Below are 25,116 nucleotides of genomic sequence, written 5' to 3' on the forward strand. Positions count from 1 at the left end.
TGTCACACTCCTGTTGGTGGAGTTGCTGTACAATCATTTACATGTTAACATGCCAAAATAAGCAGGAGAATAAAGGCTAGTGGTGAGTTAACATTGGCACCAACAGAGAGCAATATAAGTGGAGAAAGCTTTTTGTAAGAGAAGGTAAGATACTGTGTGTGAATTTAGCTTACTACTGACCCACTTCGTTGTAAATGTAAGGAATTCAATCTGTTTTGTGTTATGAGTAGAAATTTTAACGCAGACAATGTCTTCTTTTTTTTACTTTTACATTAAACTGTTAATATATTAATAAAAAATTTCAATGAGAAACGACTTTCACCTTGTTTGAGTCTAGGTCTATCAACCACACATCATCTGGAAGCCTAAAATGTTGTTTGAACAATAGAAAACTTGCTGGAATTCCAATAATGTAAGGTGTAGGAGCCAAGAGTAGCTGTGGCAAAATATAAATATGCACTCACATATATATATATATATATAAAACAATGTTAAAGACAAAAATTCAACATAGGTAATCATATCGAACTTACAAAGTTTATTTTTGTTTTTATACATAAAAATTCAAACAAATGAAAAACGGATGATAATTCATGCAACAATCTCATCTAAATGTTAACCTACTTTAATAACAAGTTTTTGTACTTGTACAACTACCGAGTATGATCGACGTTCCAAACTTCCAATGCCGCTAGAATTTTCTTTTGTGCTAATTAATGTTTATTACCTTTTTTTTTGGCTTATCTTTTACCTTAGAGTTCATAATTTATCAAACATTAATCAAAAATAATTATATGTGATCGAAAGCATATAAACCTTAAATAATGTTATGCAGAGAACAAAATTAATATGGAATTATTTTATATACATTTACTGCATATGTTATTTACCACAATTAAAAACATTTTTTAAGAGAGGTGTAATACAAATTACCTGTTCTGCACCAATCATACAGGTTGGCAGGAGTGGTATAATGGGAAACATGTATTCCAAGGGATATATGATATTAACAAAGGCCATGACACTCATGGATAAGGCATTGTAGTCTCTTGATTGTAGAACTAACTATATAAAATGAAAACAAATGTTGACATTTCCTTACACTGAAAACGTACTTTTGATATGTACTTACTCCACTCACTGAAGCTATCTCAACCTATCTTTACCCTCTAAGCATTACAGGATCATATATGAGTAGGTCAAGTACAGTCTGCCTGACAAAATCATTCAGGGGAAACACCTTGGTATAAATTATATTATGTCATGCAATGTCCATCTGGGCACAAAACATCCAGTGGAAGTGTTTGGCATGACATATCTTGTGCCATACTGTATATGGTCCACTCAGGCAAAGAAAAAGATATGATTTAGTGTGAAGTCCATCTAGGCAGAAAACATCCAATGGAAGCACCTTGTGTAAGATAGTAAATAGAGCAACTAATAATAAAGAATATGAAACATGACAATGATAGCCCTCTTCTTATCAAGTGAACACAATGGCTATGACATTGTGGTATTGTATGTACCCCACTCAAGAAGAAACCTTCATTGTCTGCCATTCCAGTGACTGGAATTCTGAAGTGGCAGGGACGCTCTTGCTCCACTAGAAGAAAGATGGAAGAATACACACTGGGTTGTCTGGCAAAATGACAAACTGGAGACAGTGCAATGCATTTCTGCACATCCCTCTTTTGAAAAGCAGAAGGAACCAAATTGTAAAAATCTTGAATCAATAGGGTGGGGCAAAATATTCTATCTGATTTACTAACGAAGTCCATGAGATATGGCCCTCAGGAGCTAATGAGAAAATAAAATATTTATATATAGAAACACCACCAGAAAAGCATCCAGTGGTCTTACTGAAACACCCAATCTCTACAGTGAGCATTAGAAATTATGTAGATTTAGTGACAGGGTAAAATAATTCAGCATACATGACCAGGTAACACCTGTCACAAGGTGGGATCCATAAATACAATATAATGCAACTTTAAAGAAAAGCCAAAAATAGTTACAAGAGACAAAATGTCAACTTACTATAGTTAAAGGCAAACAGGTATGTGGATAACTGCCACAGGCAGAAGATTATACCCAAATGAGGAAGACACAGCTAAGTCATACAGATAATGCACAATAAAAATGTTAAGAGTTGTCTACATGCTGTCTTGAATAATCTCTTCCAAAGGGCAGTGGATTTGAGCAGCTAAAGACATAGTTAAGTGGCATATTTGGTGTAAATGGGGGTATAAATGAGAAATGGAAAGAAAGGAAATAGGAGAGAATTCAAAACAGCCTTCATGACCAATGGATGTTGAGAGGGAAGGAAGGAATGATCAAAAGAATTTAAGAAGTATAGTAAAGGGTGTAGGAAACATTAATAGCATAAATATCAAAACCATGACAACCACAAGATAGGAAAAAAAGGAAACAGATTTTAAAAGAAAGATGGTACAAAGAACACATAGCAATGAGTTCAAAAGGAGAATGAACCATGACATGAAGATCTCAATTATGAAGCACAAATGGAAAGGGTAGACAAGTAATCTGAAAGGAATGGAAAAGATAGGAAATAAATGGGGAAAAGAAGGAAGAATATATAAAAACAAGAGAAACAGAAGTTGTGGGACAGGGTAGCTCAATAACTAGATACAGTAGGCACCAACACACCCTGACCAAATAACCATGTAAAGAACTGGGACAAGTGAGGAACAGAATAGTGAGATCCACAGTAAATGGGCCACTGGCAGAAAGTAGACCAACATAACTGTTACCCAGTAAAGGTGGATGGATAAATGGAATGGGTAAGCATATATACTACACAAAGGAAGAGTTCCTGAGAGGAGGCAATAAACTGTACAAAAGCCACATGTGAAGATGGAGTTTGGTGATGTCAAAATGCAACATGTCTCATTGTCACAGGAGAGACCTGTGCCGAGGTAAGAGTAGATGCTTCAGTAAGGGCCAGAGTGAAGGAGATAAGCAAAGCATGGTAAGGAGTGATCTGGATGAGAGAAACAACCATGGAAATGAGTCTGATCAAAGTGTAAGCATACAGATGATGACCACTCCAATTCTGACTAAATACATCTACCTCCCTGTACATCTACTAAATACATCTACTCAAGAGTAAAGAAGTTAGGCATTCCAATGAATAGCTGAGGACACACATACTGGAAAGCCTGAGGATGAATGGACCACTCTATAGGATGACCCTGGTTAGAGCAGGATGGATGGTCTGCAATCAGATTCATAATATCTCAAACATTACACATCAAAATAGTGATGCTGTAGCTATAGACCCATAACAGGAGGTAGAGCATTTTAAAACACAAGGAAGGACTTAAACATGATTCCTCTTTATTTACTTATATAAATTATGAGAGTTAAATTATCAGAATATATTTAACCACCTGCTCCCTCAAGAATGGGAAGAAATGACTGGATAGCCCAAAAAACTTTCTAAAGTTCCAGGAGGTACATATGGAAAGTAGATTCCTTCATGAACTACTGACCTGAAATCTTCTGAGAATTAAAGTAGGCCTCCAACCCACAAAGAAGCACTGGTGAAGAGTTGAGAATTAGAACAAGACAGAAAAATCCCCAGTATGATAAGAGCCCTGCTTAGCCACAAGACAAGGTTGGTCCTGTTCTCTGGAGGAGGGATGATAGAATGGTCCAAGGGATCATGGGAGAATTTCCACTGATCAAGAAGCATCCACTGAAGTGAATACACGAGGGCTCAATCCAAGTGAATTAGAACTTTCATGGAGGCCAACATCTCTAAAAGAGAGAGAACTTATAAGAGAATGAGAAGATAGAACTTGTGAGATCACCTTTATGAAGGAAGTATTCTATGGGGGTTAGAAAGAACTTTTCCACTGTGATTAGAAACCCCATTCAAACGGTCTCCAAAAGGGAAGTGGGTGTGATTGACAGATTGAGCCAGGGAAAAAGTGAGCAGGAACCAGTTACATGTAATGAAGTGGATGGAAACTTAACAAGTTAAGGATAATGTCCAAAAGAACAGAAAATATAAGAAGCTGAGGGAAGTGCTTGGAACTGGTGTGCTGTCCAAAGTTTTAGCAATGTTTAGAGTGCAAATGAAGGTTGAGATAGCTATGGATGAGAGGAGGTAGTACAATTTTGGAATAATAATTTAGCTGTGTGTGTATGTATTTATGTATAAAATTAATCTGAAAACACTAAAAATATTGAAATTTACTAAAATATTTTTAAAATATTAAAATAAATGCTGGTAGTATACCTCATACATAAGAAATATGATTATGCCAGCTTATTCTAATATTAATACTAATTTATTTCAAAACTGTTAAAATATTTTAGTTTTTCCACATAAATGCTGTTGACTGGCAAATTATGATTATGAACTTATAACTAATGCTTGTATTCAAAATATGTAAAATCAAACTAATCTAGATTCCTCAAGTAAAATATGAAGTACTTAATATGTTTAAAACAGCAAAAACCTCATTTCTAAGGATGAATTTTACCATTTGAAAATAAAATTCATACTCATATGCAAAGTCAACAACAAATTTCTAAGCATGTAGTACTTAAGTATGTTAAACATAAATAAAAGAAACTGTTTTAAGATAAAGTCATTTAACACATTATTATACTCATTTAAAAGTTTATTGTTCATTCATTTCTGTTCCTGCTAGTCAACTGCTAAAGTTCTTCAATCCAGTTATTACCAAAGACATTTCAGTGTGAAAAATATTTTTACAAAATACCATGATTTCATCTACATATACAAAAATTTTCAAGAAGTGTCTAGCTTGGCTCACTTTTGACCTATTTATGAAGTTGGTTGGTTGATTTAGTGTTTTATGGCACAAAGCAGCTAGGCTATCTGTGCCAAATGTCTGGTAAAATAAATTAAATGCAGTAAAATACATAAAGGAAATACAATGTAAAGCATTGAAAAAAGAAAAGTAAAAGTTGACAGTTTACAATGTTAAAGAGAAAGCTTTAAAAGAAGTTGTAGCATTTCTGTAGCATAATGGTAATGATCATAACCCACCAGGAAAACTAACAGGTAAGTACAAGAACCACCATCAGTCACCTGAAGTTGGCCTTTCCAGTCCTGGTTCTGGGTTATGTGTCACAGAGCCATTATCAAAAGGTAAAGTAATAAAAGTTTTAAAAGACATGTAGCAAAATTGTAATAATAATTTGCCAAAAGTCCTGTAAAAAGGTAAAAGTAAAGTAAATGAAGTAAAATTCGTAAAAGGAAATGAAGGTAAAAACAAAACAGCAATTAAAAACATAAATGGCATAAAACCAATGTTGACATCCAGTATACAAAGTTGTAAAGGACTTTCTGTAGCATAATGGTAATGATCATAACATGCCAGGAAGACTAACAGGTAAGTATAAGAACTAGCATCAGTCACCTGAAGTTGGCTTTTCCAGTCCTGGTTCCGAGTTATGTGTCATTATGGCCAGTATCAAAAAGTAAAGTAATAAAAGTGTTAAAAGACAAGCAGCAAAATTGTAATAACAACTCACCAGGATGACTAACAAGTAGTACAAACATATAGTTCAAACAGCAGCGTTAGTCACCTGAAGTTCGCCTTTCCAGTCCTGGTGTCGAGTTATTTAATGTTATGGCCATTTTCCGATTTCAAATTGAACTAGAGAGATTGAGACTCTTAAAAGGGAACCACAATTAAAGGAGCAATGGCAGATTGTCTGTTCTGAAAAAGTATGATCCACTGAGGAAGGAAAACACATCCCCAGGTGGAATGCTTTGATAAGGAATAAAGTTTTGAAGAATATAGTAAAGACAGTTGCAAACGGCGAAGGTGCAGAGAAGGTTCATGAGATTCTACGTATAAGCTTTGAACTGGGGAGGTGCGGAAAGCCCCAGTGCAGAGTTGAACTACTTGATGATGTATGGGGTCCAGCATCTTTAAGGCTAAGGGTCTGGCAGAGCCATAGACCACTGATCCATAATCGAGTTTCGATCAAATAAGAGCACGATATATCTTTAACACAGAACATCGATCTGCTCCCAAACTGGTAGTAGAGAGGACATGGAGGATGTTCAATGCTCTTGTGCATTTGACCTGTAGCTGCTTTAAGTGTGGTATAAAGGTTAGCTTATGGTCAAAGATAAGCCCCAAGAACTTAGTCTCAGGGACCACTGGCAGCGAAACTTCACTGATGCAGAGTTCAGGGTCAGGGTGAATACCCCATTAGTAGCAAAAGTGCATGCAAATGATTTTAGAGAGAGAGAAATTAAAGCTGTTTGCCATGGTCCACTTCAGTACACGATTCAGGGCAGTTTGTAGTTGCCGCTCAACATACCTCACGTTCGACGACTGACACGGGATGTTAAAGTCGTCAACATAGATCCTGTTTGCAAAAGTGAGAGGGAGTTGTTCAGTGATGGTATTAATCTTTATACTGAAAAGTGTGACACTCAAAACATAGCCCTGAGGGACCCCAAGTTCCAACAGAAAAGAACGGGAAAGTGTCGAACCCACATGAACTTGGAATTTCCTGTCCATTAAAAATTTTTTAATAAACATGGGTAAATGGCCACGTAACCCATATATATGGAGGTCTCGCAAAATGCCATACCTCCATGTTGTGTCATAAGCCTTCTCAATGTCAAAGAATATTGATACAAGATGTTGTTGTTTGAGAAAGGCTTCTCTGATTGATGTTTCAAGTCGAATTAGGTGGTCTGTGGTGGAGTGCTGTCATTGAAACCCACACTGGGTGGGCAAGAGGAGGTTGTTTGATTCGAGGAACCAAACAAGACGAGCATTAACTATCCTCTCTAAGGTCTTACAGAAACAGCTTGTCAAAGCAATTGGATGGTAGTTTGAAGGAATCTTGGGATCTTTCCCAGGCTTAGAGAAAGGTAAGATAATAGCCTGGAGCCAGGCATTAGGAAAAACATTCTCTTACCAGATCCAGTTAAAAACAATTAGAAGAATATCAAGAGAAGCAGGAGAGAGATAGTGCAGCATGTTATAGTGTACATCATCAGGTCCAACAAGTGTACTGCCAGACTGATGAAGGGCCATTTTCAGTTCAACCAGTGTAAATGGACGATTATATTCAAAGAGATAGTCAGTTCAAAAGGAAAGAGGTGAACACTCTGCCCAAGTCTTGATGGCCAAGAAGGTGGAGGAACAAGCAGAAGTGCTAGATACTTGGCAAAAGCTTTCACCTAGAGTATCGGTGATGCTCCGGACATCAGCTACCTCTTGGCCATCAGAGAGTAAGATCGAGAGGGGGACAGAATTGTAGTGCCCACTGACCTTTCAAACCCTGTCCCATATGACCTTGGAAATGATGGTAGAAGATATGCTAGTTGTGAACTTAATCCAAGATTCCTTCTGGCCTTGACGTCTTACCCACCTAGCATGTGCACGCACGAGCCCATTGGAAAGCGATGCAGTTTGAAAGTGTGGGATATCTACAGAAAGTATCCCAGGCCCATTTTTGAGCCTTCTGTGCCATGTGGCAGGCAGGATTCCACCACGGACGAGGATATCATGGAACACGTGTCAAGGTTTTAGGAATACACTGAGCAGCTGCTTGTATAATACAGCTAGTTACCGCTGCCACACAGTCGTCTATTGATGGCTGACAGACGATGACAGGATCAAGTTCTGTGAGAGCAGTGAAAATGGACCGGTCTGCCTGATCCAGCTTCCACCAGGGCATGAGAGTAGGGTGGCATTGACCATGACTAGTCTCTCTTCAAAGTATAGGAAAATGATCACTGCCTAGTGGATTATTTTCAACCCTCCATGAAAAATGGGAGAATAGTGAAGGGGAGCAAACTGAGAGATCAATAGCAGTAAAGGACTGACTAGGTGCATGAAAATAAGTGGAAGAACCAGTACTGAAAAGAGAAAGGTTGTGATCAGAGAGCATATGCTCTACAGAGTGACCCCTCCTATCAATAACAGCACTTCCCCAGAGGGGATAATGTCCATTAAAGTCCCCCAGGATTAGAAAGAGAGACAGCAACTGTTCAACGAGAGCATCAAGGTCTGATTGATCATATGTCTCTCCAGGTGACAGGTAGAGAGAACAAACAGTGATGGTATGATCCAAGGAAACACGAATGGCTATGGCCTCCAAGGGTGTGTTGAGTGACAAAGACAGGGTGGGCACATGCTGATCAACCAACATTACCACCCCTCCATGTACTAGTCCATCACACAGTCTGTCATTTCTGTACAGAGAAAACTGCCGAAAAATGACTGTATCGGCAGGTTTCAGAAATGTTTCTTGTAAGAAAAGACATACAGGATGGTAGGAAGCAATCAATGTTTTGATGTCATCCTGATTACAACGTAAACTTCGATAGTTCCATTGTATCAAGGTGGCCATTTTTAATGACAGGTAGGCAAATTGGCTGAAGAACCCTTCTGTTTACGACCACGTCTTTTTTCCTTACTGTTCTTATTCGGAGGAGGTCTATCGACCTCCATGGATCCTGCCCTGGGTTGGTTGGGCAGGTCTTTGTTGTTGGAAGGGGATTCCAGTGACTAAGGATGCAAATAAATGATTGTTTTGCATCTTAGGGTAAGAGAAAAAGATGTATCTGAAGAAATGCCTGTATTTGAAACCAAAGTATGTGGATCTCGGTGTTTGTTGGAATGTATGGGAGGAAGAGAGGTGGGTGTAGAAGTTGATTCATCAACCTTTTTAACCATGGAATGCAAAAGGCTTTTCATTTGTTTTGAAAATGATTCTCTTGGAGGCACAGAGAGATCTGTCTGCACTCTCACTATTTATGAAGTAGACATCAAAATAACCTCAAAATAAAAAAAAAATATTTTGAACTTGTTATATATTTTCAATATTGTCTATTACTGCACACTCATGAAATATATTAAAACCAAAAGTACTACCATTTGCTCTTGTCCAAATGTAGCTACTAAGCCCTGTTTGCATACTCATTTTTAGCTCAACGTAAGGCCCTTACTTTATATAGCCAATCTGGTTTGTTCTTAATTTGACTTTTAAAAATTAGTGAGAAAAGCCCATGTGGTTTCTTAGTCTTTCAAATTCTTCATTTTTTTATTTTATTTTTGCCATTTATGAACACTGAAATTATCTTGAATACAAGACTCTAAGCCGTAATGTCTTTTTGTTAGAAATATAGAATAATTTCATACTTATTTAACCCTAAAGTTTGGAAAAAAGAAAAAAATATTATATTTTCAGACTTAGAGGTTTAATGTTCTCATGGTGGTTCTATGATTGTACAGTTACGACAGAAAATGTTCGTACCCCTGAGTCGTGAGTAGTTTTTTTCCTTCTTAATGTAAAAGTATCACAAATAGGATAGTGAAAGTACAGTTTTTTATAAATATTATACTAACACACATCTACATAAATATTTATGTAAATTGAATGACAAATAAACTGTTTATAAACAAATAACTAAACATAGGAGGGGCAGAAAGTGTTTGTACAGTTCAGAACGTGTGAAAAAACTGATATTCCAGTAAAAATTTTTAGTTTGGTGAATAAACATGTATACCATTCCAGAATTAGAGACTGGGTTCATAATTATTGGAATTTAGCCAGCAAAAAATGTACTTCCATCAATTTAGCACTGTCTCTGTCATTATCTGCTTGGTTATCATGGCGAACAGGAAACAACTGTTCCGTGATTTAAAAAACCAAATTATTGTAAAATACAAGTTTCATGTGTCTCTTTCCAGTATTGCTACACAACTTAATGTGCCGACATCTACTGTTCAAAGCATAATTGCCAAGTTTAAGCTTACAGGATCAACTGCTAACCTCCCTCGTTCCGGACACCCCACCAAAATTCCAGAGAAAACCAAGAGGAAGGTTCTCAGAGAAGTTAGTAGGAACCCTCGTTTAACACATAATGACATACAGAAACTGGTAAGGGAAACTGGGGTTGAAGTAAGCACCTCTACAGTTAGGAACATATTACGCTCTTCTGGGTTCAAAGCATGCTATCCTCGTAGAACTCCATATGTAAAGCCTGTTCATTTAGAAGCATGATTGAGGTATGCAAGAAAGCATGTAGATAAACCCTTTACCTATTGGAAGAGTATTCTTTGGTCAGACAAGACTAAAATCGAGCTTTTCAATCACAAAGATGTTTGCAATATTTTCCGTAAGAAGGGGAACAAAATCTTCCAAAGAACACCATCCCTACAGTTAAACATGGAGGTGTCTCGATCATGCTATGGGGTTCCTTCAGCTCTTCTGGTGTAGGCAGCCTTCACCACATCAACGAAATCACGAAAAAAGAAAAGTATATTGATATATTAGGCACTTATATCAAGAATGATGCTTGGAACTTGCAGCTTGGACATCATTGGATCTTCCAACACGACAATGACCTTAAGCACACATCAAAATATGTGCAATCCTGGATGCAGAGGAACCATATAAGTGTTCTGGAGTGGCCATCCCAGTCACCCGTTCTCAACACAATTGAGTTGGAGGCCTGCTGTAAAGAAGAATGGAAGAAAATACTAGTCGAGTACTGTCAAACAATCAAGGAGGGCTATGAGGAGAGATTGTGCCAAGTAATTCACCTGAAAGGCTACACAACTGACTATTACAGTTGATGCATGAACACTTTCTGCCCCTCCTGTGTTTGGTTATTTGTTTATAAACAGTTTATTTGTCTTTCAATTTACATAAATATATATTTATGTATATTTATAAATATAATATAAATATTATAATATTTATAATACACTATACTTTCATTATCCTAATCATGATACTTTTTAAGTTATGAGGAAAAAACTACTCACGACGCAGGGATACAAACACTTTCTGTTGTAACTGTACTTTCTAAGTGGGATAATCTGTCTGGATAAGTTCAAATATTGATTATCCCAGTTTTAATACTGTTGCAGTACAATATAATGAAGAAGAACACATAATTATCTGTGTATGTCCAGAAAGTAGAGAAAAAGGGCACTTTGTTTAATAAGTGAGAGAAACAGTTGGAATTTGATCCTAAGGCATTATTTCAAAAGTATGTTAATAAACTGTATGTTTGTAGATACTACAAAGTACAAGTGATGTTTTTATCAATATAACTTGAAGGGTTTTTTTTTGTTGGTAGTTTTCATTTCCATTTACGCATTTGGGCATTTTATAAGAACTGTTATCAACACTTAGCCTGGTTTAAACAACACACAAGTTTCAAGTCATTTTGCCCAAAGACAGATGTATCATCTCATATTAATAAAAGTTTGCATTAAACAACTGCTATTATTTTTTCCACCAACAAATAATCAGTTAAATGAGAAATATTTTAATCACGAAACTAAACAAAAATGAACATTTGCATTTACAAGTTAGAAATTGTATCATGCATGTGTTTGAACATTAGGCTTATGATAGCTTAACCTACTGTTGATAAATTGGATACTGAACTTACAAAAATTTTAATGACAGTAGATATTAATGATTTTAAAGAAAAATAACAAGTAGCATTTCTGTAAATTCCAATAATTAAATTAGATAATTAAATACAAGCATAATTGCAATAGCCCAGTGCTAGAACATATGGAATTCATAGAAGTCCAAACACAAAATGTGATAATATTTAGTTTTATGCTTTGGAATTTTTAAATCTTCAAAGACAAATCATATCCTAATTCTTTATAGATTTTGAACTAACTACAGTTCTTTCTTTGATACAATATTTTATTTTTCACACACAAAAAAATTACATTTTTAAATATTTTTTTAAATATTTTATCTGAAGAACTTCCATGCAAAAAGAATAATGAGTATTACAGAAATATGGTTCTCGAAAGGTGAAAAAAACAATAACAACTGGACTGAGCTCAACATATCAACTTTCAATGAACTTATAACATACCTTATTCTCCAACAAGAGACAAGTCAGAACTTGCATACATGTCTCAATACCAAGAAGTTCAAGAGGTAGATGAAGGGGAAAATCTACTAATGAAAACCGTGTATGGTCTGGCAATGCAAATATCAGAGGATGATGATGGTCTTTTGGTAATACCTCAACCTAAAACAACACCACGAACAAAACAGCACAAAAATGATTAACATTTTCTAAGTTATGAACAAGATTTTGTGAAAACAAAAACAGAATAAACTGAGATGTACGTAAATGCTTTACAAAATTATTAGGTTTACATAAATTGAAATAATATTTTCTAAACAAAGCAAACAAGTCATACCTCTACTTTTGTCTTGGAAGGTACAGGCACTGGTGCAGAAAGTAACCGAAAATTCCAAGTTTCAATTTCTTTTACATGTTGAAGAATAACAGGGGATGTGTTTTCATTTATTTTTCCTATTAAGACAGACCACACAGATTCCCTAAAAATAACAAATGTTAAATTCAAACAGACTTTTATTTCAGTTTTTTTAAATTCCTTTTGTTTATCCATAATATTTTTTTACATTATAAACTCTTTTCAATTATAATTTAATTAAAGAATAAGTTGAAGTTCTAATTTGGAAAATTCTTATATATGTAGAAAAGATACCAGGACAACAAAATAAGGGGCTCACTTATCTGAAGAAAAGAATGCTTAAAGAAGCTTCCCTTAACTACCTTGACAAGGAGCAACCTTATTTGTATAGATTCAATAAATACCATACATACACACACTCCTTTAAATGAGATTCACAAGCTACAATCAACACTATTATTTAACCACTTTACATAACTCAAAAAATAGATACAATTCTGCATTAGACTTTAAATAAAAGACAATGAGTATTTTAACAATGAAATAAGTTTGCAAAGTAACAGCACTATAACACAAAACAACCCTTTAACAATGAAATGCTATACATAAAGAAATTTCTTTCACTTGGAAAGAAAAAGCAAATTATCTGCTTTAACAATAATAACATACAATTTGCTTACATACATCATGACTGTCTTTGAAGAAGATTGATCAAAACCTCTCAAAATCAATTATATAAAATATCCTATTCTACATTAAGTAAAAATTAAAATAAACCCTTCACTGATACATATTATATTATAACTTGTATAAATAACATAAAGATGTCTTAACCTTTCTGATAATAATGAAAACAACAAAACAGACCTATCATTACACAAATACAAATTACCCTATAAAATAAATCATAAAATTAAAATATTACAAAACAAAAAAGAAATATTCAACACAGATAACAAATGAAATAAATTATGCACACAGGTATACCATAACATTTTCCTACAATGAAAGTGTATTATGGATAAATAATATATAACAGCTTTTCTCGACTTGTGATGCCCTCTACCTGCACAATTTTTGCTTGCCAATAGCCTTGACGTTCCCTCTTACTCTTAAATCATTACATGTGATATATCTGCACAGCAGCATGAAAATGAGAATGCAAGAACCCTTCATGTAGAGCACTATCAAAATTTTGAGATCAGGCAAAAGAATGCACTGGAAATGGAGAGAATAGATAAGTATATATAGCAAATACATTTTCAATGTAGGAAAATGTTAGCTTCCCATACACCTTACCCTCCATTACACAATAAAATGGTAGAGGAACTGGTGCATAAGTTTCCTAGATGACCACTCTTCAGAGAGTGCCTGAAGAGAACCTATGGAGTGTGACCCTAATGTATGAAATAAAATTCCTGGGAGACTGCACTCCATTTGTACCAGGTATACTCTTTCCACATTACAAAGATCTGTCACTAAAGGGAACAAAAAAGAAAAGGTGCACACTCAAATGTAATAAGACATTTCACATGTAGAGTGGCTAGGGTATGCCAGACTTTGTTTGATGGCTCAACTCCAGCCCAAAACCAGTCAACATTAGGTATCTGTCTTTGGGTCATCCACAGCAGAAGCAGTGCCTCAACCATCTCACATCAAGACCAGGAAGCAGAAGGGAAAGTAATTTTCAATCTAACAACCCAGCCAATACCTGTGTGCAAGACCCTGTACCCAACCCACACTAGGGAATCCACCATCTGGGTAATGGTATAAAGAAGGAATGCACCACATCCAGTCCAAAAATAGGCTACATCTGAAACTCTTCATATTTTCCACAGTAGGAACAGAGTTCTTATCAACCATATGGACATTTGTTGGCAGGTCCTATGCTGATCCAATACAAGACCATTCAGGAATCAACATCCAGTATGATAAGGAAAAGACAACCAGAGGAGTGAATTATAAACTGTATATGGTGGATTCTTCAAGTCCAAAAACCAGGTAGAACTGGGTTTTGTCCTCTAGTCTAGGGCAGTATTCCCCATCTACATCAACAGACCATAACTTCCCTATTCTCTACTGAGTGAAATTGGTCACACTCCAAAAGAAGCCTCCATGGTGCACCACTGCAATAGTTAGGAACAGATAAGTGACAAAGGCTCCCATACTTTACTGGAAGAGAGGAGAACAATGTAATGAAGAGTCCAATGCAACACTGTAAGACAGTGCAAAGGGTAACTACAAAACCCTATTATGAAAAACAGGTCATTCCCAATTTATTCAACTAAGATCTGCAGAATGGGCACAAATCTCAACACTGATTTATCCATGAATTATCCATTTAGTCAATGAGTTCATATATTGTCTAGTGTATGCCTTATTTAATAAGCATGATATCATAAAGCAACCACTATTGGCTATGTGGAACACCACATCTCTTCAGTGAACATTATTTGGCTATATGTTGTAGATTTAAAGTATCCCTGGACAGATGCCACTCAGCAAAGCACAAGATCCCAAAATATATAATCTGTGATGACAAGAAAACCTACTTGTAGAGAAAAATATGTGTAAAAATGGGTAGTATGGGTTGAAACTCTACATAAAAAAATTTCTCAACCTATACTAGTTGTTTTTACATATATAAGATCCAAAAATATAATAAGCCACTGTAAAGGTAAGACACACAAAAAATATCTTATGCAATCAAAGTAATTAAGGGACCCATGTAGTATGGTGATGAAAGGAAGTTCATATAAAGAAAAATAAGAAACAGCCAGAAGATGGATAAATTGTGTGATAAAAGTAATTGGGATAATCCAAACATTTCCAACAAATGATAAAGTGAAGAGTCTTTAACAGAGTAAAGTGTTAGATTTGGTAAAAAGAGACTTGTAGAAGTTAATGTGGATTTACATCCAATGAAGCATAAGAAAAAATGGATGCAGTGTTGTAGTCATTCTTTGAGAGTAATAGAAGAAACATTTTTGGAAGATTAGTAATTCCAAAGAATAAACAGATAGAAGTATGAACCATGAAACTTAGCAGTGAAGGCCAGAGAGCAAAAAACAACACATGAATCAAAGAGAGAAATAGATTTGGAACAAAACAAGAATAACATGGAGAAGTGAAAGGAAGAAATATGGGATGCAGCAATAGGATACACATCATATTTCTTACAGACACTAGATAAAAAAACAAGAATTAGGACCTAAGCAAAAAATGGTACACAAATCAAGAGACTAAATGGCAAAAGAGAGGAAGAATAAAAGCATGGAGAACAGTATTCAGGTCCCAATCTGCAAGAGGAGGAGGACAAAGTGATTACATTGTTAGAGAGGGAGGAGTAAGAAATAAAGGAAGAAGGCAGAAAAGGTGCAACAGAGGAAACTATGACTGGGCTAGCCAGTAATGAGTTATCAGAAGCAAACAACATGAAGTATCCAGAATAAGGGAAAAGATGACTAGGAGGATAGGCATGAACAAATTGATGATGAAATATTTTCCTAGCTATGCTGAGAAAGGAAGAACATGGGACCATAAAAGGGAAAATAGGGTATTGGCAAGAATGGCAAAAAACATATAGAAGAGGAGTGTCCAGATGACAGCACAGTCAGTCAAACACCAGAGAGTTAGTGGACTTATTCACAAGTAGTATCTTAGTAGGTTTTGAGAGATGATCCATGACAAGACTCAGGGAACACAAAACTGAACAAGTTATGATGACTAATAAAGGATACAACTTCAGAGTTGACTGTATGTATTATCATGAAATGTCTATGAACCATCCAAAGAAATCTCAAAATTTGATGTCATACCAAAAGAACTAAGAGGCAGTTTTAAAGGAGCAATATGTTGTGGTACCAACAATCTAAATTCACATACTTCCAAGCTCATCAAGGACACATTTGGAAACAGAAGTAGACTCAGACAAAACAAAAAAGGAATATCCATTAAGAAAGCAATTTTATCCAGTAACCAGATAAAGTCTTTGAGTGAAGAAGAAGGGTTGAAGACAAGAGATCCCAAACATCCAGGAATGTATAGTTTATTGCAGACACTGAAAATGAACTTGACTCAAGAGAATGTGGGATTCCACAGAAGCTCAAGTTGCCAAAAGAGAAAACAATCTTCCACATGGTGAGGTAAGGATATGATATGGAATGGGAAGCCAATCACTCTGTGTCCCCCATAATAGTAACAGAAGTCTGGACCCTGGAGACATATGAGCAAAATAAAATACTCAAATGAATAAAAAACAAAATGGGAGTGAGATATGATTCCTCCAAGTTGAACAAACTCCATCTCCCAAAAGAAGAAAACAGAATGGATGTAGAAGACCTGTTGGGATAAAGCTAAATGAGAAAAGAAGCATCCAAGATGTCTACCTCACTTATCCTATGACCTGGGACAAAATACCATTGCAGAGTAAAAAAATTCTCCATAAGAAATTGAGGGAGGATTAGAAAACTGACCAAGACATGAAATATGTATAAGACTCGATACCTGTCTCAAGTTCCCTGGGAACTTTGAAAATATGGGAAGAAAAGCCTGAAAAAAGGATAAGAAACCCATCCAATGGTTATTGCAGCCAAGTGGACCTAGACTGCTACAGAACAACTGTCACAAGAAACAAGATTGTTTGGAGGATGTAAAATAATGGGAACAGGAGATACTGGAGAAGAAGAGGGAAACAATAAAGGTTAAGGGTCTTTAACAGAAGTTCCAGTACTCAGCAATTGCCCTTAAATGGAAAGCAAATGTAAATAAAGTAAACAAGACAGCATCTATTGACATTGTGAGCCTTTTGGACAGTTATCACCGAGACTGACAGCACAAAGATAATGAGTGGTGGAAGGACAAATAAAAGAGTATTGGGTGATAGAGAAAGAAGAATCAGAAGAATCACAGGAGATAGGCAGAGGAAAAGAAGGAGCAAATGAAAGATGGTAAACAAGTAATGAAAAGGCAAAATAATCAGAATGTGGCCCCAATATATGAAATAAGAGCAGCATGCATACCAGTGAAATCATACAGGCTGATGAAAAGAGCCAGAAGAAGACCTAAGAGATACAAAGGAGGAAAAAAACAATTAAATAAGAAGGACATCATGCTTGAACTAACTCTAGCAAACGTGAAAATGCTAAGAACAATAAATAAACTACTGCAGAAAAGAAGTGAATGAGCATCTGTCAGAAAAACCTCAGAGGGGAATAAAAGAAACAAATAACAAAAATAATGGACAAGGGATGCATGTGTAAGATAGAGATGGGAAAAGATAAGTTTAAGAAAACAAAAGACAGAGGTTCTGATCCCCAAGTCTGAAAAAGCCACAGTGTTTAGGAGTCAAAGAAAAGCAATACAGCACAAAGTCATGCTATGTCATGAACACAGTTGTGGTTTCACACCATTAAAAATGGAAGTTCTGAAATCTTGGGAAACAATGTCTTATTAATTATTTCAACCAAAAAGACATTTAAATCTGAAGAGCTCATGCTTTACTCATGTTAGTTTGTGAGTGTACAGTCTGGAAAGAACTTATTTATGAAGCAACAGACCACAAGAGATACCTATAAGAAGTCCTATAGAACACCCCATCTCAATGGTGTTTGTAACATGAACTTCTTATGTGTTATGATTATGTATTTTGAATCATATAGGCATTTTGACAGAGTTGATCTAGCAGCATCTGAAATACTATATCAGGTCTGTGGTAGGAAGAGCCCTAAAATTACTGTCATCTAGCATGATATGTGATCACAGATTGTATAATGCAGATTTAAAACTAAAAATACTTTGTCTGGCAATACACGCCACACAACAGAATCCAAATATGTAGTATAAAGGCTCCTGCAAAGAAAAAAATAAGGAGTATGTATCACCCACAGATAAACAATTATAGCACTGATGATGTCTCCCAAGGGAAGATGAAAATGTGCACCCAGGAACATAGTAGGGTGATGAATTTGAAGGGAAGAAAATATGAAAAAAGTGGCAATAATATGGAGAAAGGGAAGAAAATAACAGATGAATTTAACCCAGAAGGGAAGTGGGGAAAAGGTCATGTCAGAAGGGAGGATTTCATGGAAGAAACAAATGAACCCAGAATCCTTGGAAGGGTGCAGTACAATGTGTCACGTACAAATGAAGAGCACTAACTGGACAAAGGAGGTGGGAAGAATCAAAACAATCATAAAGAGAAAAGAAGGGAATGAGAAAAAAAAGGGAGAATTGCCCTCTTTAGCAGTCAAAGTCTTGAGCATAAGGGAATGTTTAAGAAACAGGATAAAACAGAAACTAAGAAAACAAAAATGCATCAAACACCTAACAATAATAATGTCTGCACACCAATAAAAGCAGTAACAGGAACTGCACGGAATGGTAATTTAAATAACATGATGACAAAAGGTCCAATGGAGGACCACACTGTTGTGCTAAACCAAAAAGGAAGTGGGATGGGAAGATAGGAAAATGAAAGGAATGAAACATCAAGGATAGGACTGGAAAAAAGTGGCATATAACACCACCAACCAATACAGACTGAGAGCACTGACTGCTCCTGCCAGAAGATGAGGAACAAGAGACCAAAATCAGGGAACTTGTACATTGAGAAGAGTAGCAAAAAGATCAAAATCTGGAACACCCCACAGAGCACACAAAACCTGAAAAATGCACAGAAGCAAAGATCAAACTGCAGAAAGAATCCTATTAGATGGAGATAATTACTCCATGATCAGATTCAGCATGCCAACATTAATGAAATGCCAACAAAGTGATATGATAGAAATAGACCCAATACAGAAGATCCAATGTGTGAAAACAGATCCATTAAATCAACTACTACTAAAGACAAACAACCACATTTTCTAGGATATATTATTCTATTCTTTACAATCTCTTGTACTTCAGTAATGGTTACATTTCTGGTACTCACAGGATCACTGCATGGTGGTTGTTTTAATCATATATAATTGGTTTGGTGATTTTTTTTAATTTCACACAAAGCTACATGAAGGCTACCGATATGAGTTAATTTAGCAGTGTAAGACTAGAAGGAAGGCAGCTAGTCATCACCACCCACTACCAACTTTTGAGCTGCTCTTTTGCCAATGAATAGCAAGATTGACCATCACACTATAACATCCTCCATGGCTAAAAGGGCAATCATGTTTGGTGTCACGGGGATTCAAACCCACAACCCTCAGATTATGAGTCAAGTGCCCTAACCACTTGGTCATGCCGGGCAAAATGAGATATGAACCACATGCATCTATGTGTTGTCATATGACTGTTATACAACCTAATCTCCTATTCAGTTTCACAAATAATCAGAATATTCTGCCAATAAGTCACAGAGTTGCTGCTACTGCACTGAGTTTAGACTATCTGTATGATCCTGAAATAGTAACATTACATGTATTGGTAATTGTGTATTTGTTTTTAGATATAATGTAATGTATACAACACTAGCATTGGTTACTTTCATATTACTTTCCATGCCAATAAGCATTTCAGGATGAAACTAGATAACCAATCACCAATAATTGCAGAACAACATCAGGACTCCATCCTCTCTCCCTCCAGAAAATTAACCACCTGAGCTAATGCTTCTTGTTGTCTGGGCAAGAAAAAACATATTTTGTGGGGTTCTATAACCACACGTGTATTATGCCTTCCTCTTCCACATAAACTCTTGCAATCCACTGATTTTTATCTTGCCAAAATCAAATAACTCTTCCATGGAACATCATAAGAGAACAAGATGTACAGTGAAAATTAACAGATAATTAAGGTAGTTATAGTATATTAATCATTGGGCTCATTAATAAATTAAATTAAATTATTATTGTCACAATTCTTGTATAAGTTGAATATATGAAAATAGCAATAACAGTAATCTAATTTCAATTACTTGTTTATTTTCAACACTAGTGACACTGATTCAGCTGAACAATCATTAATTAATAAAAAATAATACAAAGAAATAACAATGTCAATACTTCAATTATTTTGATAGAATAATAAAATTAATAAATGAAAACACTTAATTTTGATCAGTGGATTATTTTTTGTAGCATTAATAAACATTATCAACTGATCATGTTAATCACCCAGTTATACTGATATGATCCTCAGTACATTCATCCCAAGGATACCAATAATAGATCCAAGATCAGGTTCAACTACTTGAATCTTATACAAAGTCAGACATGGCCTATACATTCACACTTAGTTTATAGTCATTCACCAAAATAAATTTTGTGTCTACTGGCCCAGGTTGTGGGTTTTACTAGGAAAGTCTGATATAAGGCAAAAAGATCTACCAACATTCTGGCCACTCATGTATTAATCAGGAACTTTATCTCTTGCCTTGCTACTTTAACTGCCACATACCATGACCCACTCAGACTTCTGGACTTACCACCACACTTTTTGGTGCAAGTTGTTCATTGCACATCCCAAGTCAGAAGCTAGGCCCAGCTTGTGCTCCACTAATTATCTGGAGCTGTATCAGAAGCATTCACTGGCTTAAAGTCATCAGTCGATACCAATAACCTTGATTACCTTATTGCTCTGTAAGGCATGGTCATCACTCAAAAATAAACCAATATTCCACAGGCTAAGCAAGCACTATGCCCCTCTCTTTCAGGTAGAGGCCTCTGTAGCATAAAATGTGACATGGAAACTATGAAAGACCCAAGCGTAAGGCTGGTTGAGCCTTCACTTTGCTCAAACCTAGCATAATGTGAGTGCCTGGTTAGGGCAGTCTTTCTCTCTCTTCATACTCATTGTCACAGAAACTGTCTTCATAAGGGTAAAAATATCATCTACATTAATGATCAAGTTTTACAGTGTACCCCTCTTCTGAAACTTGACCCAGTCTGATGGATGGCTCTATTTTTCATTGGGACCAACCTTCAATATAACTCACTAATGACTCTCTTTTAATCTTGCAGTTGTTCCATGCTCAATGTTTGATAAGAGTCTAGGGCTAGTTCATCTAAACTAAAGATAAGGTACTGGACGTCCTACATGTAGACCAGCTGCTCCAAGAAGGTACCTGCTTACAATGATCTGTGAAATGTTCTGAGTCTTCCTTTACAATATTCATGAACACCAGGGAAGTAATGATCATAAAACAACATTCTAGACACTCTCAGGGACTTTTTCCAATTGGTCAATCCCTAGTTTAGAGCTGCATAATAATTACTTGTCATCAGAGAAACTCATCACTGTCCCATATTTTACATAGTTCACCATTTGGTGACCACAGTCTCTCATGAATATAACAGATGTCAAGCAATGGTACATACAGTCCCTTCTAGATGATCTTTGGTGGCTTCAACTAGAACAGGGGTTGGATTATTCTGACTGGCAGAGTTCTGGGAATCCTATACACATCACCCCACTTTGTCTCAGACTCACCATATTTCACTACTGCAACAATCCTCAGTCATTTGTTCTTCCCTACTTTCAGTAACCAACTAATCTTCCTACTTGTAAGTTTTTCCAGTTGTGTAAAATGCCATTTCCATAAATATCAAACCTTCTTAAACTCATATCACAGAAAAGTAGGAATACATGGCAATACAGATATCAGCAAAATAACAGTTAATTCCACAATAAAATACCTACTGGCCACTGCACCAGTTCCTCTTTTCTATCCAATCTGTAGTATATTCAGGTAAAACTGAATTAACCATAGAGCAATAGGGTGAGTTTACTTAATAAAAGAAGGTTCTCAAGGATGTTTATTATGAAGCAGTGCACAGCCTCTGAATAATTTAGATTGTGAAAGAGATGGACACAATGTAAAGTACAAGTAAACAGTCCTTCTTAATACACTACCACACATATAGTGTGCATACTCAACTCATGGATATGAGGCAGTCACTTTTACTAGATTAGTCACAATCAATTAATTTGGGCCAAATTTTCCTACTAATTTGTTTAAATTCAACATTCCTTGTATTGAAAGTAACATCAGATTTACTCAGAGCAACCAGCATTACCCATATGACTGCTAATTTCACCAGATACCATCTAAAATACCATTAAAAGACATCGGTGATGTTGAGAAAAATATATCTGCAAAAAGGCTCGTTTGGGTTAAGAATCAGTCATCATCAGGTTCACAAAAGAAGGTCGAAACTTTGTTTGCTCCTCTACGTAAAAATCTTCTCAACCCAAACAAGCCATTTTTACATATATTAAAAGACACTTGTGTCTATATTCATACAACATTACAGCTGTGAGTCTATAGGCAGAAAAGATGTGACCTCTATAGAATGAGAAGAAACAAAGGCAGCTAGAATAACATCAATTTAATGACTTCTTTAACATGTTAAACATGCTCATATATAGAATAAATGCTACATTCAAAATAATACCACACTGAAATATAGAAAAAGGTAGAAATGCATTGTATACTCATATATAATACATTATTCTTTGAAATTCATACAGAGTGCTAATAAATCTATTTTATTTTCACATGTGTGTGGATATTTTGTAAAACTACATTATTTATATTTGAACATATTTCAAGAACATAAGCTTACTACTTGTCAGAAGACAACACTGCATATTAAAAAAGGAAATTAAATAACACTATTCTATAAATATGCCAACTGCCAATTATCTCTGTCAATAATTTAGCTTCACTTAGAACAGTGTGCACAACTTTGATGTTCTAACTTAAGAAAGAATATTAACTTGCTGTAAAGGGTTTAAAGGGTGGCTACTAGAATGATTCCAAGGATGGAAGAGTTATTTTAAAGGGACAAGTTAAGATCTTTTAATTTATTTTCTCTTGATAAAAGACAGGTAAGAGGTGATCTTATGGAAGTTTACAGGACCATTCTGGAGATTTATAAGATGCATGCCCCTGATTTCTTTATAGGGAACTCTAAGGACATAGTTTAAGTTTTAAAAAAGACAGGCTATTATGGTCCAGTTAAGACAGTTTTAGTTTTGTAACAGGGTGACTGGCTTGTGAAATAAACTGCCAACCTGCAATCAGCTGTGGTGGAGATCAACACTATAGAAGAACTTAGGAGAGTTTAAAGTTTTACATTTCCTCAGGGAGGCTGTGGAAGGGCAGCTCTGAAGTACCAAATGATTCTTTTTGTCTATATATGTTATGTTTAATAACATGATTACCAAACCTGTGTATGTAGTATAGTAAAAGCAGAATGAAAAATTCACCTATGATTAATTCTTCTTACACACACACATGATAAATACATACATATGTATTGTTTTTATTGTGTAAATTTTTCTCTCTCCAAAATGGTTATGTATGTTAACATATCATTAACAAATGCATTTATTGTTGAGTGGCTTTGCCAAAAACTGTTTCTGGTTTGTTTGTTTTTTCAGTTTATCAAGAATAGAAGCAAACATCAATGAAGTCATTTAAACTTTCACTTTTTTGTATGGAATATCTCATTATTTTTCATAAAAATATTATTAGATAAATAACTAATTTTACTGATCATAAAAGATAAAAAAGTAGTAGGGGCAACTAAAAAACAACAATGTAAAAATCAGAATTACAAATGTTAAAAACATTATTACCTTTGTGATTGATGCAATCCTCCTTGTCCAAAACCAAGACGGTCATTAGCAGAATCAATTAACCTCTTTAACACAAATAAACATTCACGAAAAGTAGAGAAGAATGGATGATGACTTATTATACATAATGATGTGAGCGAGTGAGTTCTCAGTCGTTTTTTCTTCTGATTCTGTCGATAAAAAACTCTGTTGTTCCACATCAGAATCATTAAGATTTGCAGTAGTCCCTGATGCCTGATCACTAAAAGCTGAATCTGAGCCTCCGTCCTGATATGGTGAAAAATCTTGCTCAGTTCCAAAACTCCATTGTGTCTCTTTCTGGTAAAGTTTTTCTGTAGGTTGTTCTCTTTCTATTCGTCTAAAAAAATTAACACATATACCATAGCGAATTTTACTTGTATCCTTTTCAGTTAAAGCAAAAACAAAAGAATTTGATTCTCGTAGGCTAATTTTCTTTGGTCCAACACTGACACACCCTTCAGGCTGGCAAAAATATACCATATCTGGAGGTAAAGGAAAATCTTGGTGATATTCATGAGGATAACACCGAATTATCTCTGGTGATTGCACACTTTGTGTAGGATTTATTTTACGAGCACCAACAATTGCTACATAGTCCAACAAACGTGGACAAAAATACTTTGTCAGTGCATCAGACATATTTTGATACACTACAGTTATATACTTACAATGAGCTTAATTTCACATTGTTAATTATCTGAATACCAAGGGTCTTCTAAGACTTCCTGAAGATGTCACAATGCCAAATATTTTTAGTACTTTAGCCCTTACTGGTAATATTTTCATCCTGTGTTCATAACTTCTCTCTAAAAAAGTGAAAAAGTAAATAAAAACTATTAATTTGTGACAAAAAAGTTAGATATATCTTTTACACACATCACGTGTATAACATGAAAGTTAAATATATCTTTTACACACATCATGTGTATAACATAACTATATAAATAATTAATAAATGCACTATAACTCTTTAATTCAAACACCAAAATATTAAAAAAAACACTTTTCATTTGAAAGTCATGAATTATACAATTTCACTAATGGCTAAACAATCCATAACCTTAGAGCAATAGGATAAGTTCACTTAATAACAGAAGGTTCTCAAGGATGTTTATTATAAAGCAGTAAACAACCTCTGAGTAATTTAGTTTGTGAAAGAGATGAATTAGACACAATGTAAAGTACAAGAAAACAGTCTTTCTTAATATTTTTTATTTTTACTAGATTAGTTACAAGTTATTAAACTAGTGACACATAGCATATACTGTCTTGTTAT

General features: G+C 35.3%; 1 pseudogene across 1 annotated transcript in view; it reads right to left on the reverse strand.

Moving 5' to 3' along the window:
• Window positions 1-25,116, reverse strand: part of LOC143229001 (MAP kinase-activating death domain protein-like) — a 101,203-nt pseudogene that overhangs the window by 53,220 nt on the left and 22,867 nt on the right. The window contains exons 2-7 of the transcript XR_013015600.1: window positions 24,018-24,646; window positions 23,820-23,980; window positions 12,222-12,363; window positions 11,888-12,046; window positions 934-1,065; window positions 323-436 (exon numbers count right to left, since the gene is read on the reverse strand). The product of XR_013015600.1 is annotated as an MAP kinase-activating death domain protein-like (transcript). The remainder of the gene's footprint in view (window positions 1-322; window positions 437-933; window positions 1,066-11,887; window positions 12,047-12,221; window positions 12,364-23,819; window positions 23,981-24,017; window positions 24,647-25,116) is intronic.

Source organism: Tachypleus tridentatus, chromosome 10 (genome assembly GCF_004210375.1).
Source record: "Tachypleus tridentatus isolate NWPU-2018 chromosome 10, ASM421037v1, whole genome shotgun sequence".
Lineage (NCBI taxonomy): Eukaryota > Metazoa > Arthropoda > Merostomata > Xiphosura > Limulidae > Tachypleus > Tachypleus tridentatus.